We start from the raw sequence: 20,210 nt of genomic DNA, 5'->3' as shown, positions 1-20,210 counted from the left end.
AATGATAAGAAATGAAGATAATAATTTTTCTATTGATCGACGTATCAAAGAAAAAATTGACCGGAAAACTTTTTCATCAATGCGCTATGTCAATTATTATACATCCCCGCAAAGTTAAGGGGGGTTTATAATAATCACCTTGTCCGTCCGTCCGTCTGTCCGTCTGTCTGTGCAAAATTTGCATAGAAAAAGTGCAAAATTCGTGTCCTTGAACCAAGGTCATTCGGGCAAGGTCAAGGTCACTGGCAGAAAAAGTGCAGAAGTCCTGTTGATTTAGACCTAAGTGTGTATCATGACCTTAAACCAAGGTCATTCGGGCAAGGTCAAGGCCACTGGCAGAAAAAGTGCAGAATTCGTGTCTGGTCCATATTTTTCTTATGGAAAAACAATGAAAGTTCTGACTTCAAACGAAGATTCATTATGACCTAAGGGTGTGTCATGACCTTGACCCAAGGTCATTTAGGCAATGTCAAGGTCACTGGCAGAAAAAGTGCAAAATTCGTGTCCGGTCCATATCTTTCTTATGGAGAAGCATTGAATGTTTCACTTCAAACAAAGAATGCTTATGACGAAAGAGTTTGTCATGACCTTGACCCTTGGTCATTCGGGCAAGGTCAAGGGCACTGGCAGAAAAGTGCAAAATGCATGTTCAGTCCATATCTTTATTATGGACAAATATTGGAAGTTCTTAATGCACATAAAGATTGCTTATAACCTGAGGGGGTGTCATGACCTTGACCCAAGATCAATTGAGGAAGTTCAAGGTCATTGTTTAAAAAATGCTTCATTCCTGTCTTTCTCTTGTCTTGTATGAATGGAAATAATTAGAAGCTAAAATTTGACACAAAGGTTGCTTGTCTCGGGCCACATAATTTTTTTTCAAAAATGTGTGGAAAAAAAATTCGGAAAAAAATCGGGCTCAGCATACCAATAGTTCAAAATGTTTATATTAAATGGCTGCCTGACATGTGGATTTAGTTTGATTTGAGCCATGTTTGTTAACATAAGGATGCAAATGTCCTTATGCATTAACAGTTAACTTGAAATAAAATGGAATTGAAAGAATAGAAATTTATTTGTGTACTCATATTAGCATTAACAATTTTTAAAAATAGAGCAGTTGTTATTTATAGAAAATGGACGGTGAAATCGATTCATTCAAAATTTTCTATAATAAAAAAATGCATGAGTTATGATTTTTTCTTGGCGGGGGTATCAATTGTGAGCTTGATAGTTTTATATGAATTGTTTTTGTATTTTTAAACAGAAACCAGAAAACTGATTTTGCCTTCGAACATGAGTTAAAAATTTAATCTCAATTGATGCATCATACAATTATCCATTAATACATGTCAAGTACGACAAAATGAATATTATAATTTTTTTGATAAAAAATATTTATGAAAATGATTAGAAGAATTGTATATATTTTTTAAATCCATGAATAAAATCTACTTATTGATTGTCACTCGCATTAAGTAATTACCATGTCAATTTTTTTTAACAAGATATTAAAACGGAATTGTGAAATTTAAGTAAAATTGAAAAATCTTCTAATCCGAACCGATCCCGATTGTAATTGAACTGATCCCGAACACAATCATATAAAGTCGTAGTACATCACAATTTTGCAAGAGTTCTAGGTTATGTAGCTGTGAAACAGTTTGTACATTTATTAATCTTATAATGTTTATCAATTTCTTTTGGTAAAGTGCAGTTTACTTGAATAACTTACATTTTAGAATAATTTTGATCAAGATAAGTTTGTTTTTTTCCAATTTGGATCGGTTCAAATTTGAAAAAAAATGCTGTTTCTTAAATTTTGAATTTTTGTTCAATTTCTTTGTGAAATATTATTGTTTGACTAATGCTTTGATAGATCATTGGTAGTCATTAGATTGTATCCATTATTTTAAATATATAAAAGAATAACGCTTTTAATTTTCATTAATAATTTCTTGATTAAAAAAATGAAACTTTGACCAGTCCATCTTTGGCGTGTATTAGTAGATATTGATATTGTGCATCAACTGAGATCAACTTTTAGCCTATAAAATATCCTGTTCGCAGCAAAAATAATATTTCCGTTTCCCGAAAAAAAAATCATATAAAATAAATGGAAGCCGACATTGGACTTTTCTGTGTAAAATCATATTCCAAAAAATATTCTTTATCGATCCATCAAATAAAATTTCTATAAAGCTAGTCTAATAAATTCCGAATCCAGTACCAATTGGCTTTTAAAAATTATTTCTCTGAAATTGTATTTTGGTTGACCTTCGGGAAATTAAAATGGTAGACTTTTTCTTTTTTACCTTACGGCCAACAGCGCGCCGCAACCTTATACACCCCTGCGAATGTTATTGTCATTTAAATTTTAGACCACGTGATTTTATTTGACCCTTTCAGTTTCGCATTAAAAATCGTGCCTCGTGTTTATTGTCTATTTTATAGAATCTAGGTACTTGTTGTCAACTATAAATTCTAGACGTATATTGATTTTAATCTTTATTTTCAGTAGTTGGTGGATAAAATGTGTTCTAGAAATAAATGTGACATTACAAAAAATAGTTTTGTTTTCTGCTGTTGCAACAATTAACATGCGTAGTAGCGATCCCCCTAGGAATTAATTTTCGATCCGCGCCTGACCTAGAAATAACATCAGTAGTGAAAGAGACAATACTATTTTATACAGAATGTTCATTGAAATGACTTGATATACTAAGTTTTTATGCAAAACATTCACCAATTATTTTTTTAAAACATAGTATTGCACACCTAAAGCATCAAACATGGCTATGATTTTATTTAGCAACCCAATGTTTTATATTTTCAACCACTCTACACGTGGTTGAACACGAACGATAACTCTGTTCTGAATATCATCGTTAAATTTGAATAACCGCTAGATGGTGAAATAAGACATACATCTTAAAAGATTTTGATGTTTTAACATAAATCAAAGTAGGATATGATATGAAAATTGACCAGTACTTACGTTTTTTGAGAATACTATCCGAACACTTATACTTCCGCTCGAAATTTCACAGGAACTGAACAAATCTCGGTGAAGTCTCGTGAACTTTAATTCGAGCACCTCTGGTTTTTTTTACATACTTAGCAACGATAAAGAAAACATTCCGAACATTCGCAGGGGTGTTATACTTTGTACCCTCTACGCCTACATTGCCTTCCAACACTTGTACTGCACACGACGGACACACTTCTAGACGAATTCCTTAGTACCGTACAAATCTACGCGGTCACATACTTCTAAATAATCAGTCGCCCTTTTCGCAAAAAATCTTAATATTTTGAGTAAGATTTTAGCTTAAGAATTTCTCACGAGAAATCTTAAGTGCGTTACCTACGAGTAATTCTTTCCCTAGCAACGATCTAAATAAACTTAATAATTCTTATAAAAGAGGAGAAACATATAAATAAAGTAAAATTATCACAAACAGAACGCAAAACTGAAATTATACACCACTTACATCAAGTGAAATTAATGTAATGAAGTAGAGATTAAAATATTACGTCACAACCACAATGTGTTTTTGTGTGACGTGGGAAAATTTTATGTGGAACATTTGACGCAATTTTTGGAATTTTTTTTTTGTATTTTGTCGTTAATATCTGCTTTAATATGCAAAATAACGGTAAAATGTGAAACCAAACGTTAAATTTCGCTGTTTCTGATGTATGTTTTACATAATACGATGATTTATTTTACAGTTCTGAAATACCTACGACAGAATATGTGCTATCGTAAAGTTACTATAATGACCTGAGATAGGAATAATTATGTATTTATCATTTTAACATTATTTGATTATTGGTCTTATTAATAAGGGGTTAAGTGGGTGGATTTTATGAATTTTACATCACTTTATACCTAATACAGTTTATTCAGAGTTTAATTCTCTTGAATATTTACCGTATCTGCTAAAATCTATTTTTAGCACGTGTACTTTTCTTTTTACCAGTTTGTATATTTATTCTTAACATAGTGAATTTAATAATATATGCAAGGAAACTATGCATGTTGATTGTACCTATGCATTTTTATTTTGTGCTTTTCATTGTCTACTACACCTGTAAGAGTACTGGATTCTTTGAGCTGGGTAGATTGTTTACATCCCGCTGCCAGCTTTTCCTCGAGTGTATTGGGATAGCCACTGTTTCGTATTTTGAACTACTAAGATTATTTCGTTACTAGTGATGTTTGTATAGTTTATAAACCCCATTTTAATTCATGTTTTCATAATCCATACCTTATTTACTAAGAACTACACTTCGTACGTTATTTTATAAGTATTCCCTTTATTATGGCGAGGTTAATATATAGGACATCGTCTGCTAGACGATCTCTCGTTTCTATGTTGAATAAAGCAAAGGATTTATAACTTATTGTTACTTACAGGTTACGAAAACATCCACCACAAATGTTTTAAGTTAATCCGATGTTTATTTTGATGTCATATTTCTTTTTAAGGTTTACTGTGCGCAGTGTACGATAGTTTTGTACGACACTGTTCGACATAGCTCAGTGTGTGCGGTACTGTACATCGTTTTGATTGGTCAAGCGTCACCGTACAGTTATTTTATTGGTTAATTGATATCACATGATCAGATCCGAAGGTTATATATATGAGTGCTTTGCCATTATATGGCAGATAATTTGTGACGAGTTCAGGAGCGCCGAAAATTCAAATCAATAACCCAAGCCTCCCTATCAAGTGTTACCGGCACCACCAGCTATAGGTGAGATTTGCGCACCAGACAATTATCTCCCAACACACTGGACACCTGAATATATTATTCCGTAGTAAATTTATAGTATCCTGCCACGCCCCCTTTTTGCCCTTAAAAGTACGGTTGACGCTTAGACCAAAATTAATACAATACAATTAATGCCTTGACTTCAATATGTTTTGCCATGACTGTTCTGTGCTGTTACCAGTGATTTGATAAACCATTGTCATTCTACCAAGCCTTGACCTTTAACCAAAATATTGCAAGTACTTGGAAGCAGTGTTGATCCTGAAATAAAACTACATATATTTTGTTGCCCCCATTTTTAGATGGCCATCCGTGGGGAGCTTACAATTTTTGGTGTCAGAAGTGGGATGCTTTAAAATTTTAAGCATCCTGTGATTCGTACCCATTCCTCCATTACCGCTCAGCTGTCCAGTGTGTTGGTTCAATTGTATATATGTTCATAGATTTACATTGTTTTGTGTTATATTCAATAATAGTAAGATGGCAACAGCCCCCTCTCCAGATTCTGAGGTGCAGTTCCATACTGCAGACAATGATAGTGAGATAGGCCAAGGTGACCAATTCCTTGACCAGTCCCCCCTTCATAAGCAAAATATACCCGACCACTCCCCATTCCCAGAACCACAGAGATTTTTACCCAGATTTGATGAAATCCCTCCCAGAGTACAATGTGCACCACGTATGGAACTTTTGCATGATAGAGACCATCAGCCAGCTGCTGGCATGCATGTCATTATGAAACCAGAGCCATATAATGGTGATGATGATTGGGATGAGTACCTCTCCCACTTCCAAGACTGTGCTGAGCTTGGTAGATGGTCCGATCGAGCAAAGTTGCTCTTTCTTTATGCCAGCCTTCGCGGGCAGGCAAGAATCTTTTATGTTAGTTTAACAGCTGAAGATAAGGTATCCTATCAAACACTTGTCAATAAACTTACTCAAAGGTTTGGGAGTACCAAGAACCAGAACCGATGGCTATCTAAGTTAGAAATGAGAAAACGCTCCCCAGGTGAGACAATAGAAGTTTTAGGTGATGATATCCGTCAGATGGCCCAGCGGGCATATTATAACCTAGATGCCCCTGCTCAAGAAGCCTTAGCCCTGAACCAATTATACAAAGTGATTTCCTTGGAAATGAAGTGTCGTTGCATTGACACAGACTGCCGGGCTGTGGCTGAAGCTATGGATGTTATTGAAAGGTACGAGTCCATTATTGGTGATGGTGTAGAGAAACGTAAAGCAAATGTTCGAGCCATTGACAGCAATACACATCCAAAGCCACTAGCTGAAAGCAAACCATATCTTGAGACGCCTCCCTATTGGAAAGAGAGATATAGAAAAAGAGGAGCTGAATAAAATGATAGACAGAGGAATAATTGAACCTTCCATTAGCCCATGGGCCTGCAATATTGTTTTAGTTTTAAAGAAAGATGGCAAGACAAGATTCTGCGTACATTATTGCCAGCTCAACGATGTTACCATAAAGGATGCATATCCTCTTCCCAGGGTAGATGAGTGCCTAGACTCCCTCTCAAACTCAAAATGGTTCAGTTCAATGGATTTAAATTCCGGCTTCTGGTAGATTGCAATGGCACCTGAAGATAAAGAGAAAACAGCATTCAACACCAGTTTAGGTTTATATCAGTTTACAGTAATGCCTTTTGGTCTAGCCAACTCTCCCTCAACTTTCGAACGTCTAATGGAAAACATTTTGCGGGGTCTACAGTGGCAAGAGTGTCTTGTATAAATGGACGACATAATAGTTCCTGGTCAAAGTTTCTCAGAAAGTCTCGAAAGGCTTGAGCACATATTTCAGCGTCTCTCATCAGCCAACCTTAAATCAAAACCTTCAAAGTACACACTTTTTCAGAAAGAAATCAAGTTCTTAGGCCACATAGCATCTGAATCTGGCATCTCTACAGATCCTGACAAAATCAGTGCAATAGCAGACTGGCCAGTACCAAGATCTGTAAAAGAAATGAGGAGATTCCTAGGGTTATGCTCCTATTACAGGAGATTTGTTAAAGAATTTGCAAAAATAGCAAGACCACTTAATGCACTGTGCGAGAAGAATTCCAATTTTTTCTGGTCAGCAGATTGCCAAACGTCATTTGATCAATTAAAACAAAATTTGACAGAATCTCCCATTCTTTCCTACCCGTTGCCGGATATAGGTTTCATTTTAGATACCGATGCCAGTGACAAAGCGGTCGGTAGTGTTCTTTCACAAGTGCAGGATGTCTCCGAGAAAATTATAGCATACAGGAGTAAGGCAATGAACAAACACGAACAGCAATACTGCGTAACAAGGAAAGAATTACTAGCAGTTGTCAAGGCCCTGAAAGCATTCCATTCCTATCTATATGGCCAGAGGGTACTGCTACGCACATATAATGCTGCAATAGGTTGGATGAAAAATCTCAAAAGTCCTACCGGTCAAACTGCAAGATGGCTACAGGAGATTGAAACCTATGACCTCACAATCGCCCACAGAACAGGCAAAAGGCATTCCAATGCAGATGCGCTGTCCCGCAGACCTTGTCGCTCATGTGAACGCCAGGAGCTGAAAAACACAGATGACAACAGTGATGATGATGTTGATCAAACAAATTTAGACCCGAAAGTCTGTGCTATAACCCGCAGTGAAGCAAAAACAGATACTTTTGTACCCGAGAGTGGAGTGGTTCTTGATGGGTGGCAGGTGGACGCAATCAGACAGGCACAACTTGATGACAAAGATAATTCACCCATATTTGTTGCCAGAGAATCCAATGATCCCAATCCTGATTGGAACAAAGTCTCACAGGGATCTGGAGTGCTGAAAACCATTTGGAGGCTATGGAATAGGTTGAGGTGGTGCATGGTCTATTGTACCGCAGGTTCATCTGTGATGATGGTAGTCCTGGTCACCTCCAGTTGATAGTCCCTACCTCCCTACAGAATCAGGCTCTCGGGCATTACCATGATATCCCCACAGGAGGTCACTTAGGAGCTGAGAAAACTCTGGACAAAATCAAGAATACCCTTTATTGGCCTAAAATGAAAAGAGATATTGAAAAGTATTGCCTACAATGTGACCTATGTGCAGCAAAGAAACCGTCTTGGAAATCAAACAGAGCTCCTATACAGCAATATTTACTAGGAGAACCAATGGAGCGGGTGTCTATGGATGTTCTGGGTCCACGCACTGTTACTACAAAAGGAAATAGGTACATATTAGTAGTATGCGACTGTTTCACCAAATGGACAGAAGCTTTTCCAATGCCAGACCAAGAGTCCAAAACAATAGCCAATATTTTAGTCAATGAATTTATATGTAGATATGGAACTCCACTCCAAATTCACTCAGATCAAGGTCGCTCCTTTGAGGCTAAGTTATTTAGAGACTTGCTAGCAACACTTAGAATAAAGAAAACTCGAACCACTAGCCAACGTCCACAAGCCAATGGTACGGTAGAACGCTTCAATAGAACGCTTGTAAACATGCTCACAATGTACTGTCAAAAAGATCAGAGGAAATGGGATGAGGTCTTACCACAAGTAATGATGGCATACATGGCTGCTAGTCACTCCAGCATTGGAGTTTCTCCTAACAAAATGGTATTGGGTAGAAATGTGGACATGCCATTGGAAGCAATAGTTCCCAGACCCAAAGATAACATCGAGGCTCCTGAGACGGGTGAGTATGTACTGAAACTGCAGGAGAGTTTGGTCAAGGTCCATGAGCTGGCTAGGAATTGTCTGAAACAGAATGCAAATTACCAAAAGAAATATTACGATTCAAAAGCTGGTTAGGAAATTTTATGAGGGACAACCTGTATGGCTGTATGATGCTTCAAAGAAAATATGTGTATGTAGCAAGTTAACCTGGAAATGGAAAGGCCCTTATGTCATTACAAAGAAAATTGATGATGTCATCTGCTTGGTAAAGCGGTCTCAGAAACAGCCAGGGAAAGTTTACCACACAGACAGACTTCTTCCATACAGGGGCAGAATCCCACCTAAATGGTACCGGAGTTATATACAGCAATGAAATCAACAAATGTTGGGAACCAACCAGAACCAGTAGATGTTGTATTAAGATGATAGCAGATGTCATTTTCTTTTCCTTTTTCTTATTGTTGTGGGTCAGGTGGAGGGAGGTGACGGATGTGCACAGTCTATGGCCCTCATCATTGGTGATGGGAGGAGACGGATTGTGCACCATCTATGGCCCACACTTCTGATGTTGGGAGGTGACGGAGGTGTGCAGTCTATGGCCCTCACCTGGGTTGATACTGAGATGTAGCTGGCCAGTGCATTTCAAGAGTATAACCAGTGTGGTGTTGTAACTTTTAAGCTTTTCTTTTGAGTTGGCATCTGCTGTTGAATCTTCCTAGTATATATGACCTAGTGTGATGAATTTTAAAATAAACTGATTTCATTTTTTTTGGGTGGTTGTTGTGAATTGAATTCAATATGGTGTGTGGTGTCCCTGTCCCATCCCTTCCCAGTGTTGCCTTGCTCTCAGTACATCCTACAAAATAGTCAATTTTTATAAACATTTTTATATTTATTCAATAGGTTGTTGTTGTTACTCATAGTAAACTAAGTATTTCAAATCAGTTGTTATGAACCATACTACCAAAGCCATTCCTTGCCAACTTTTCCTGTTGAATTGCAGAATGACTCTCCAGTGCTGTCTAGTGGTGGATGGGAAGAAATGTGGAGCCCTGTACGACAGCAAGCGGAAACTCAAAGAGCATCTGTCACCAGCGCCTCATTGTGCCCTGCGAGTCATTTGTCCTTTTTTGTTGCGATAAGGAGAACAGCTTTAACAGGGCAGGTGACCTGAAGACCCATGTTGCAAAGCGCCACAGCGATGCTGCTTTAGCCACGAATGTCCCCATGGATGAGTTGCTCTCCGAAAACAACTGTTTCTGGTTGTCCTACAATCCGGCAGTTTACAGGTACCTGGTGGAACCTACTGACAGGAATGCCAGAGCGTCCTCTCGGCTCCGATCCCTCCTGCTCGAGTGGACGAGAAAGATAATGTCAACCCCTGCAGGCCCAAAGGTGAAGAGGAGACGACATGATTGGATCGACGGGTGGGACAGCCCAGTGACTGATTTCCGAGTTCCAGATGTTCCTGCTTCCTCTGCGACAATGGAGTACAGTCCAACTTCACCTAGCTTGTTCACTCTGATTTCTGTTTGCCTCTCTTCGGATGACGTTTCTGCCATTTTGGAAGACACCACCAGCTTCTACAGGGTCCATCTGAACAACACCGTGCTGTTCGATGCTAAGGGCATAACCAGTTTGAGCCGGAAAATGGTTGTCCTTAAGCCCTGTGCCCTACCGGAGTCTCCCAAATTCCATAGTATGCAAGAGTCCTCATGGCGGCCAAGAGCAGTCCATTTAGCAACGAGCCTTGGAGTCGAGCTCAGCTTTGTGACATCTGTGGACCAGGCACAGAAAGATTTCAGGGAACCCGAGATTGAGCTCTTTGCAGAGTCTGACTTGGAGATTTCCCCAGCGTCCAGTTTGGAGTCCAGGAGAAAAGTGGTCGAGAGAACCACTCCCAGAGATCCTGAACCTGTCAGAAAGAGGCTGAGGCTTGGTGGAAAGAAATCCAGTCCAGTTTATTCGGGTACCATTATAAATCCAGAGCCCTCTACTGCTTCCTCTCTACCATCCTCGATCCCACCCGAACCATCAATGACTGTTTTGCTGGAGTCAGCCTCTCCCTTTCATCAGGATTTGTCAGCCTTGTCTGTTCTTGGTCCTCTGCCAGCTGGATCCCTTGATGGTCCCAAGAAGTCCCAGCCAGCCATGCCATCCATGCCATCTGTGTCAGCTGCAGTGCCCATACTCCCTCTCTTATCACCGCCTGTCTCCCAGTCAGCCATGCCATCCATGCCATCTGTGTCGGCTGCAGTGCCTGTGCTCCCTCTCTCATCACCACCTGTCTCACAGCCAACCAAGTTCACCCCTGACCAACCAGCCACACCTACCGGATCCATTGTTCAGAGGGCAAAGAGGTTGCTGGGCCATGGTTGTATGCCGTTGTTGCCCCCTGCCAGAAGGCAATGGACCAGAGAGGGGATGGTCACCCTGACCAGTGGACAAGTTGCCATTGCCTGGCCACCACAGGGATTCCAGACGATGTCAAAAGACAGAAAGCTCCTGGAGTTCGAGCTGTTTTGTAATTTTCTTAGGGTGGCAGTAGCTTCCCGGCCATCAGGTACGAAGTGTCCGATCCTGACAGTGCGGAAACAAAGACGTACTCAAAGCTGCCCTCTCCCTCAAGCGTTCAAAGGTCACAGGCAGTAACTTTGATAGGGCCAGACTTTTAGACGAGTTTTATTTCCTCGCTCTTCCTGGATCACTTGATCTGTCTCCTCAAAAAGCTAACAACCCACCAGCAAAGAGTAGGTTTTACCTATGCCAGATGATACGCAGCGTGGCAAGGGGTCTGTCGAGTTCTTCCTCTGACCAGGAGGTTATTTCATTCTTGGAGGCGGCTTAGGGTAAACGGAATACTTGCTGGGATTCGCTCATCAATGAGATTGAACGTATAGATGTTCCTCTCAGGCTAGCGGACTGAACAAATGAACAATTTGTAAAGTTAAAATTATTGATTGTATTTAAAATGATAATTCATTCGTTTTTTTTTAATTCAGGAGAATTAAGTAGCTAAGGTGGGGAAAGTGTAAAGACCTGAGATAGGAATAATTATGAATTTATCCTTTTAACATTATTTGATTATTGGTCTTATTAATAAGGGGTTAAGTGGGTGGATTTTATGAATTTTACATCACTTTATACTTAATACAGTTTATTCAGAGTTTAATTCTCTTGAATATTTACCGTATCTGCTAAAATCTATTTTAGCACGTGTACTTTTCTTTTTACCAGTTTGCATATTTATTCTTCACATAGTGAATTTAATAATATATGCAAGGAAACTATGCATGTTGATTGTACCTATGCATTTTTATTTTGTGCTATTCATTGTCTACTACACCTGTAAGAGTACTGGATTCCTGGAGCTGGGTAGATTGTTTTCATCCCGCTGCCAGCTTTTCCTCGAGTGTATTGGGATAGCCACTGTTTCGTATTTTGAACTACTAAGATTATTTCGTTACTAGTGATGTTTGTATAGTTTATAAACCCCATTTTAATTCATGTTTTCATAATCCATACCTTATTTACTAAGAACTACACTTCGTACGTTATTTTATAAGTATTCCCTTTATTATGGCGAGGTTAATATATAGGACATCGTCTGCTAGACGATCTCTCGTTTCTATGTTGAATAAAGCAAAGGATTTATAACTTATTGTTACTTACAGGTTACGGAAACATCCACCACAAATGTTTTAAGTTTATCCGATGTTTATTTTGATGTCATATTTCTTTTTAAGGTTTACTGTGCGCAGTGTACGGTAGTTTTGTACGACACTATTCGACATAGCTCAGTGTGTGCGGTACCGTACATCGTTTTGATTGGTCAAGCGTCACCGTACAGTTATTTTATTGGTTAATTGATATCACATGATCAGATCCGAAGGTTATATATATGAGTGCTTTGCCATTATATGGCAGATAATTTGTGACGAGTTCAGGAGCGCCGAAAATTCAAATCAATAACCCAAGCCTCCCTATCAAGTGTTACCTGCACCACCAGCTATAGGTGAGATTTGCGCACCACACAATTATCTCCCAACACACTGGACACCTGAATATATTATTCCGTAGTAAATTTATAGTATCCTGCCACGCCCCCTTTTTGCCCTTAAAAGCACGGTTGACGCCTAGATCAAAATTAATGCAATACAATTAATGCTTTGACTTCAGTATGTTTTGCCATGACTGTTCTGTGCTGTTACCAGTGATTTGATAAACCATTGTCATTCTACCAAGCCTTGACCTTTAATCAAAGTATTGCAAGTACTTGGAAGCAGTGTTGACCCTGAAATAAAACTACATATATTTTGTAGCCCCCATTTTTAGATGGCCATCCGTGGGGAGCTTACATTACGATAAATTTTATCCGTAAGAATCTCATAAGATGTTTTGTGAATATGAACAAGAATTTAAGTTTTCACTTACGATAAAAATTAATCGTAAGATTTTTTGTGAAAGGGCTACGGTTTCTTATGATAATTAGAATACTGCGTTAGAACTAATGTATGGAAATCTGCATACTTACAAAGTCGTGTATATGCCATAAATGTATAACAAAAACAATCGAATACAATAACAAATAATTTAACTGAAAAGGGGAAATGCATTTAGGCATGAGTTTTCGTAAAATATAAACCTTTTTCATACGTCATTGAACTTTGTCTGAGCATTTCAAGTTTAGTTCTTCTGGTACCTCGTTTTTACAGAATAATTCTGCTTTAGCAAAAGGATTAATTAAATCATATACAGCTTCACATACTTGAGCAGTCATCACTCACATTGTGAAAATGTTTACCTTTTTCGTTATCGGAGTTTTGTACACGTAAGATACTATACTGGCTTATAAAAATGAATTTTTAACAAAATAATACATATGATAATCATATGTTTCTTTATTCCCAATTACGACAAAGAGCACACGGCGGGTGTGACCGGTCAGCAGAGGATGCTTACTCCTCCATGGCACCAGATCCTACCTCTAATTTTTAAAAAGGTCCGTGTTTGCTCTATTCCTGTTTTTAGGTCACCTAAGTACACTCAGGTGACCTATTGCTATCAGTTTTCGTCCGTCGTCGTGCGTCGTGCGTACATTTTTAACTTCTTCTTAAAAACTACAAGGCTGACTGTTACCATTTTGGGTGTAGGCATCACTATGATAAGATGAATCTAAATTGTGAAATTCATGGCTCTACCACCCCCGGAGCGCCACATGTGGGGCAAAATTTGCAAAAAAAAAAAAGGCCAAATTTGCAAAAAATCTTCTATACCCCCACACATTTGAGGAAAAAAACTGGTTGCATTGTAATAATGTCCATAACGGCCCGCTACTAATATTGTGAAATTCATGACCCCTGGGTCAGGGGTTCAGGCTCTAGGTGGGGCCAATATGGCCATATAGTAAAAATGTATTAAATCTTAGAAAATATTTTTCTTTACTCCCATATATATTTGTTAAAAACTAAATGCATGATTATAATGCCCATGAAGCCCTGTACCTAAATTGTGAAATTCATGACCCCTGGGTCAGGGGTTCAGGCTATAAGGCGGCCGACCAATATAACCAAATAGTTAAAATGTATTAAATCTTAGAAAATCTTCTTCTCTACTCCCAAATATATATGTGTTAAAAACTAAATGCATGATTATGATGTGCATGAGGCCCTCTACTAAAATTGTGAAATTCATGACCCCTGGATCAGGGGTTCAGGCTCTAGGGTGGGGCCAATATTGCCATATAGTAAAAATGTATTAAATCTGAGAAAATCTTCTTCTCTACTCCCATACATTTGTTAAAAACTCAATGCATGATTATGTCCATTATGTCCATGAGGCCATCTACTAAAATTGTAAAATACATGACCCCAGTGTCAGGTTCAGGGTCTAGGGTGGGGCCAATATGGCCATATAGTAAAAATGTATTAAATTAAAAGAATCTTCTTCTCTACTCCCATATAAATTTGTTAAAAACTAAATGCCTGGTTATAATGTCCATAAAGCCTTCTACCAAAATTGTGAAATTCATGACCCCTTTATAAGGGGTTCAGGATCTAGGGTGGGGCCAATATGGCCATATAGTAAAACTGTTTTAAATCTTAAAAAATCTTCTTCTCTACTCCCACAATTGTGGGCAAAAAGCTGAATACATGGTTATAACTCCTCTTCCTAAATTGTGAAATTTTTGGCCCCTGGGTCAGGGGATCGGGAAATGGGGGGGGGGGGGGGGCAATATGGCAATAAAGTGTTAATGCATATATGTTTAAAAATTTTTTTCTCTATTCTCACACATCTGTATAAAAAACTGACTTATAATAATGTTTACCAGGAAGTCCTCTACTGAAGTTGTAATTTTCATGTCCCCTGGAGTATGGATTTTGACCCTAGGGCAGGGCTAAAATGAATGTACAGGTTTTAATGCATATAATATTAAAAAATTATCTTCTTTACTCCCACACACCTGAAAGGAAAACTGAATTCATGATTTTGTGGGCCAGATCTTTAAGCTTTTTGCCAAAATTATAGGTTTCATTGTTCTTTTTGTAAGATTTTAGGCAGGGAGGTGGTCGTCATTACAAATTTATAATTTTTCTACTCCAGAATGAAACCTAATTAATTAAATGTATATATGAGACTCTTCGAACCATGCATGGGTAATATGCTACTCAGGTGACCGTCAAGGCCAATTGGCCTCTTATGTATTTTTCCTTTTGATTTGGGATACTGTTCGTTATTATCATATTGTTTCATTTTTAAAGCGCTAAACATAGCTCAGCGCTTTATTGTCGTTAGACTTCTACTTCCGGTGCAACGAATAACCGCCCCCTATGAGCAGAAGTTTACATCATTTAAACTGGTTAGGGAACCAGTTTCAGGAGCTGCACGGGCTAGTACGGGCTACTGTGAATTTGATGTACAGGGCTTACATACATCATTGCAGGGGCTGTCACGCAGTGATGAGGAAATATATTGCGTATACAAAAACTAAAATGTTATATACAAATATCTTTTATATACAAACAGAATCTGGGTTAGCGCTTTTCAGTACTATCAGTACTTTGATTAATGCTCTGTCTTATTTTTAAAATCCATTGCCACCTCGAATTAATGAGCTAATCATACTGTTTTCTTTGACTTTGTGCATAGTTTAAAAGACCAAAAACGAATATGCCAATGCGCCATTTTAGCATTTTACCCTTTCAAATTTCACAATTTTAACTAATAAACGTTACATATAGTGTTAATGTTGTAAAGAAACACAATTCGGAAGAAAACCATAACTTTGCACCTACTGTACGTATGAAGATAAAAAGATGTGCAAAGTCATGCGTACTCGAACTGCCCTTGACCTCGTTAAACCCTCTTGGTCAGATGTATAAATAAGCTCGACGTGTCATTTAGACGTTGTAAATCTAACCACAATGTCGCGCACCAAACTCGGGATTTTGTGTGTTATCCCATCAATCTGTTTGTCTATTCTTACTGATGTAAAATCCGCACGTTACAAGATGAATTGGAGGACACAATGACTGATTTTTTTTTTATATCTTAAGTGCTATTCAGGATATTACAAAATTCAATGTAGCAGATTTTGCAAATTTAAATGACCAGGAGGAATTCACGAGTACCCAAAGATAATCTTTTCTTTCTCTTATGTTTAAGAAGGGTAATAAAAATTTATTAAGAAATTAAATCCAATTAGACCCACCAACACTGAATATAAAGTAAATGCATTTGTATTTGCCAAAAAATTGCAGAATATTTATCAAGTATAATAAATGAAAATCGAAAGGCTTATATGAAAATATATATAGGGGAAAATGCTAGGCTATTTCTAAATATTTCTTATTATAGTAATACAGAAATGAAGATGGTATGCTAATGTTTTTAGATTTTGAAAAGCGTTTGATTCTGTCGAATGGATTTTTTTTTCTTTAAAGTATTATAACAAATTATTGTTGGTAAAGAATAAAAACTGGGTTGAAAATCTATATAGGAATCCAGCGTTTAAAATGAAAAATAATTGGTAGCTATCTAAAACATGCAACATGACATTAAACATTAGACAAGGTTGTCCTACATCGGCACTCATATCTTTGAAATTCTGGTTATGGAAATCAAAAGTGATCCAAACATAAAATATATTTACATAAGCGCAAAGTACACAGGTGGTTTAAGAATAACTGTAAGAGATGATATTTCTTTTATTACATGTATGTGCGGCCATCTTGCACATTTTAGTATAATAATGTTAACAGTTCTTAAACACACATGTTTCTGTTCGAAACAGACCAAACTGTTGCCAACAGATAAAAAGCTATAAATATGAGTTTCTATATGTTAATTTGTATGCACATTATGCATATAAGAACAGAACAATACTTTATTTAATCTCTTAGAACTGCGCAGCCATAGACTTCAATTCTTAAATACAGATTTAAATTCAGATTGAAAAATCAGAAAAAATATGAAAGAAAGTTGGTGTTGTCCACTCTACATCCATTTGTTGACAGAAAGGTCTAAGCTTGCTTATTAAAGTTGTAACTTTGTTTAAAAGTAGGGTACCCTATTCTTAAAATGGGTCTCAGAAACTATTAATTCTCACGAGATATATTTTTCTGTGTTTGTGGAGGTACATTGAAGATATATTTTTATTGAAATATATACTTATTTATTTAAGAAAATCACTTTTTTACCCCATTTGTAAAAAGATTTTACTTTAAATATATACCTATAGAAATGAAAAAAAAAAACCCACAAAGCAAACGTGGGTGATTTGTCACATTCAACACAGATTGTTTTGAATGGACATTCATTTTTTATGAAAACTAGTGTCAATGTGTGTCCATAGACACAGGGGTTATAAGTATAGACTGGACTTTTCTTAAAATAGATCCGATGCTGACTGATAAAAATAGTGTACCCTATTCTGTGGCAAAGTTACAACATTGATGTGCAAGATTCATACTTTTTCTAAACGAATGGTTGTATAGAGGATACCAATGAATCCACTTGATATTTTTTTCAGATTTGTAAATCTTCAAAATGAGTATGCAGCTGCGCAGTTCTACACCTGTTCTAGATGTTTGAAAAAAGGCATTGCACTGTTGTATTCTATGCATAATTTGATCAATATAAAACCTGGAATACATATACACTTCATCAACTGAACACTCAAATTACATTGTGAAAATTAATAATTATTAAATAATAATAAAAAGCAAGGCGTACTCTTTCATTCAATCTTTATTTCCCGTTTTGGAGATTTCAACAATACAAATTACATATATTTAGTAAACAGAAAGATACGCACAGAATATAGAACTATACGCAATTATTTATTCATTCTTAGCTAGTTAGCTACTTATAAAATTGAGGCCATTCAGTTGATTTCCACTCATTACTTTCTGGGAACTGACGATTTTTAATAAACGTAATAAATCATACTTGTTTAAAATGTCACACATATCCTTCAAGAATCCATGACCTGTATCTTTAGTTAATCCCAACCACCATTTTTAAAGACGGGAAATGAGATTCACCAGTTTTGGTTAACAAATCTTCATACTGTCAACAAATTAGAAAATCAATTCCAGAATTTGTGATTTATATATAAGAGCGTTAATATAAGTGTCTTGATAATAAAAAAATGTTGATGTACCTTCAAAACGCACTTTGAAAAACAATTCAAAGTGTGTTAAAATTTATCGCACTTCAAATTTTTTTTCAAAGTACGTTGATTTGGTCCCAACATTTATATCAAAGTGCGTATTTTTTAAAAGTGCGTTGCCACATTGGATGCCGGTCGGTAGCTATCAGGGGAGTTCTTTATCTTATTGTCTCCTTTGTATATAGGTACGATTATACCTTTTCCATTCATTTAGGACCTTCCAAACTTTAATTATACCATTAAATAATCTGAATGGGAGTGGAAGATAAGTGACTTTATTTCCGACGTACTTTAGATGTTTCGCTTGAACCATATCAACACCCGGTGCCAAACGTAATTTGGGGGAGCCAATCGCCTTACAGTAAAACTCGGTTATAGCGAAGTCCTAGGGACTAATGGATATGCTTTGTTATTTTCGTAATTCATTATATATTACGTATTCATATATAATGAATTCGTAATAATAACAACAGCGAATTCACTATATACATATTTTCTTTCAACAGACTATAACTTTTGCTGATATAGGCTTAAAATAAAAATTCTATTACTTTGATACTTTTAATAATCGGATTGTGAGTCGAAAAATTAATATAGAAATAAATTCATTCAAACTATTATGCTGAATGGGAGTGCAAACTTTTTTAACTGTAAAGAAATTCGCTATAAAATTGTTAAATTTCATTATTATTTACCTCTACGGGACTCGAAATCAGTTCGCTATATCCGTAAATTTGTTTTATCTGAATTCGTTATAACCGTAAAATTTTGCAAAGATTTGTTAAAAATTTTACTTGGGACTTCGCTATAACCGAGATGCTGTATTTTCTTCGAATTCGGGGATCTTATATTGAAGTTATTCGTCGCACTCATCAAGTGATTTGACGTTTCCATATTTTAAAGATATAGTTTGCAAATATGCATCATCATATCGGTTTCCAGTTTTCAGAAAAGACGTGTGTCGCAGCCGGTGTAATGAAAAATAATGACCCCCTTAGAATAATGACCGGGAGTCATTTTTTCGACGTAGAATAATGACCCCTTTGCTGTAGAATAATTGGATTTTTCTAAAGAAAAAAGACACAGGAGTCATTTTTATTCATATTAAACGTAAAGAAAAATGACCCCCGTGAAAAATGACCCCCGCTTTAAACAAGAATAAAAATTTGTTACCCAGTATCCCGACAAGGTATCGGACTTTGATATTTTTGGAATTTTCACTCTGTTCAGTTGATTTTAAAGTTACATGTATAAACATCGAACTTATAAAGAAATCGCTATATATAGTTTTTAATATCCGTAGCAAACACACACACAAACACACTTCAATTGCCACAAATTGATTGTTAACAGTTACGTCTCTTCTCTCGTCGACATATGGCGGGAAACAATGCTTCACCTGTGTAGAGATCTGCTGAACTCTACTTGAATTTTTACCATGAATGATTTTTAACATTTTTATAGCTTTATTATCTAAAGACGATATTTTATTTACAACACGTATGCACAGCTTGCTTAACACTATATATGGCGATTTAACCATTGCATCGGCAACAAATTGCCAGGTCTGCACGTGTGTATTTAAAAATCTGTGCAGGTGGTGCTACTGTTGCAAAGCCATCCGTAGTTTTAAAAGAAAACAAATCAAAAACAAATTTATATACATTGGGGAATTAAATTTTGTAATAATTAACGAACAACAATCATGAAAGAATAATTGTTGTAATAATAAAAGCAATATTAAATGGTGAATGAATTGTCAAACAAAGAATGATATACATATTTTCGAGCTGGCTGAAAGGGATTTTTAAGGTATAATTGTTCCTATGATAAGAAAGATAACTTCTCTAGAAAATATTATCACTTTGTTTCTGATAACAGTAATCAAGAAGGTGGTACGTACTAGGCCCCATTTTATGCTGGCGACATTTATTTTAATTCAGATATTAAAAGATGAAATTTGAACGGAACGAACTAAACCCCAACTTTTCATTCTTTTAATTATATTGGTCAAATTTTATAAGGTAATATCTATAACCCCTCCCCCCTTCTCCCATCCTCCAATGCATTGTTGTTGGGTTTTTTAAAAAATATA

The sequence above is a fragment of the Crassostrea angulata genome, chromosome 1 (assembly GCF_025612915.1).
Source record: "Crassostrea angulata isolate pt1a10 chromosome 1, ASM2561291v2, whole genome shotgun sequence".
Taxonomy (NCBI): Eukaryota; Metazoa; Mollusca; class Bivalvia; order Ostreida; family Ostreidae; genus Magallana; species Magallana angulata.
The sequence above is the reverse complement of the archived record's forward strand: the minus strand, read 5'-3'. Positions refer to the sequence as shown.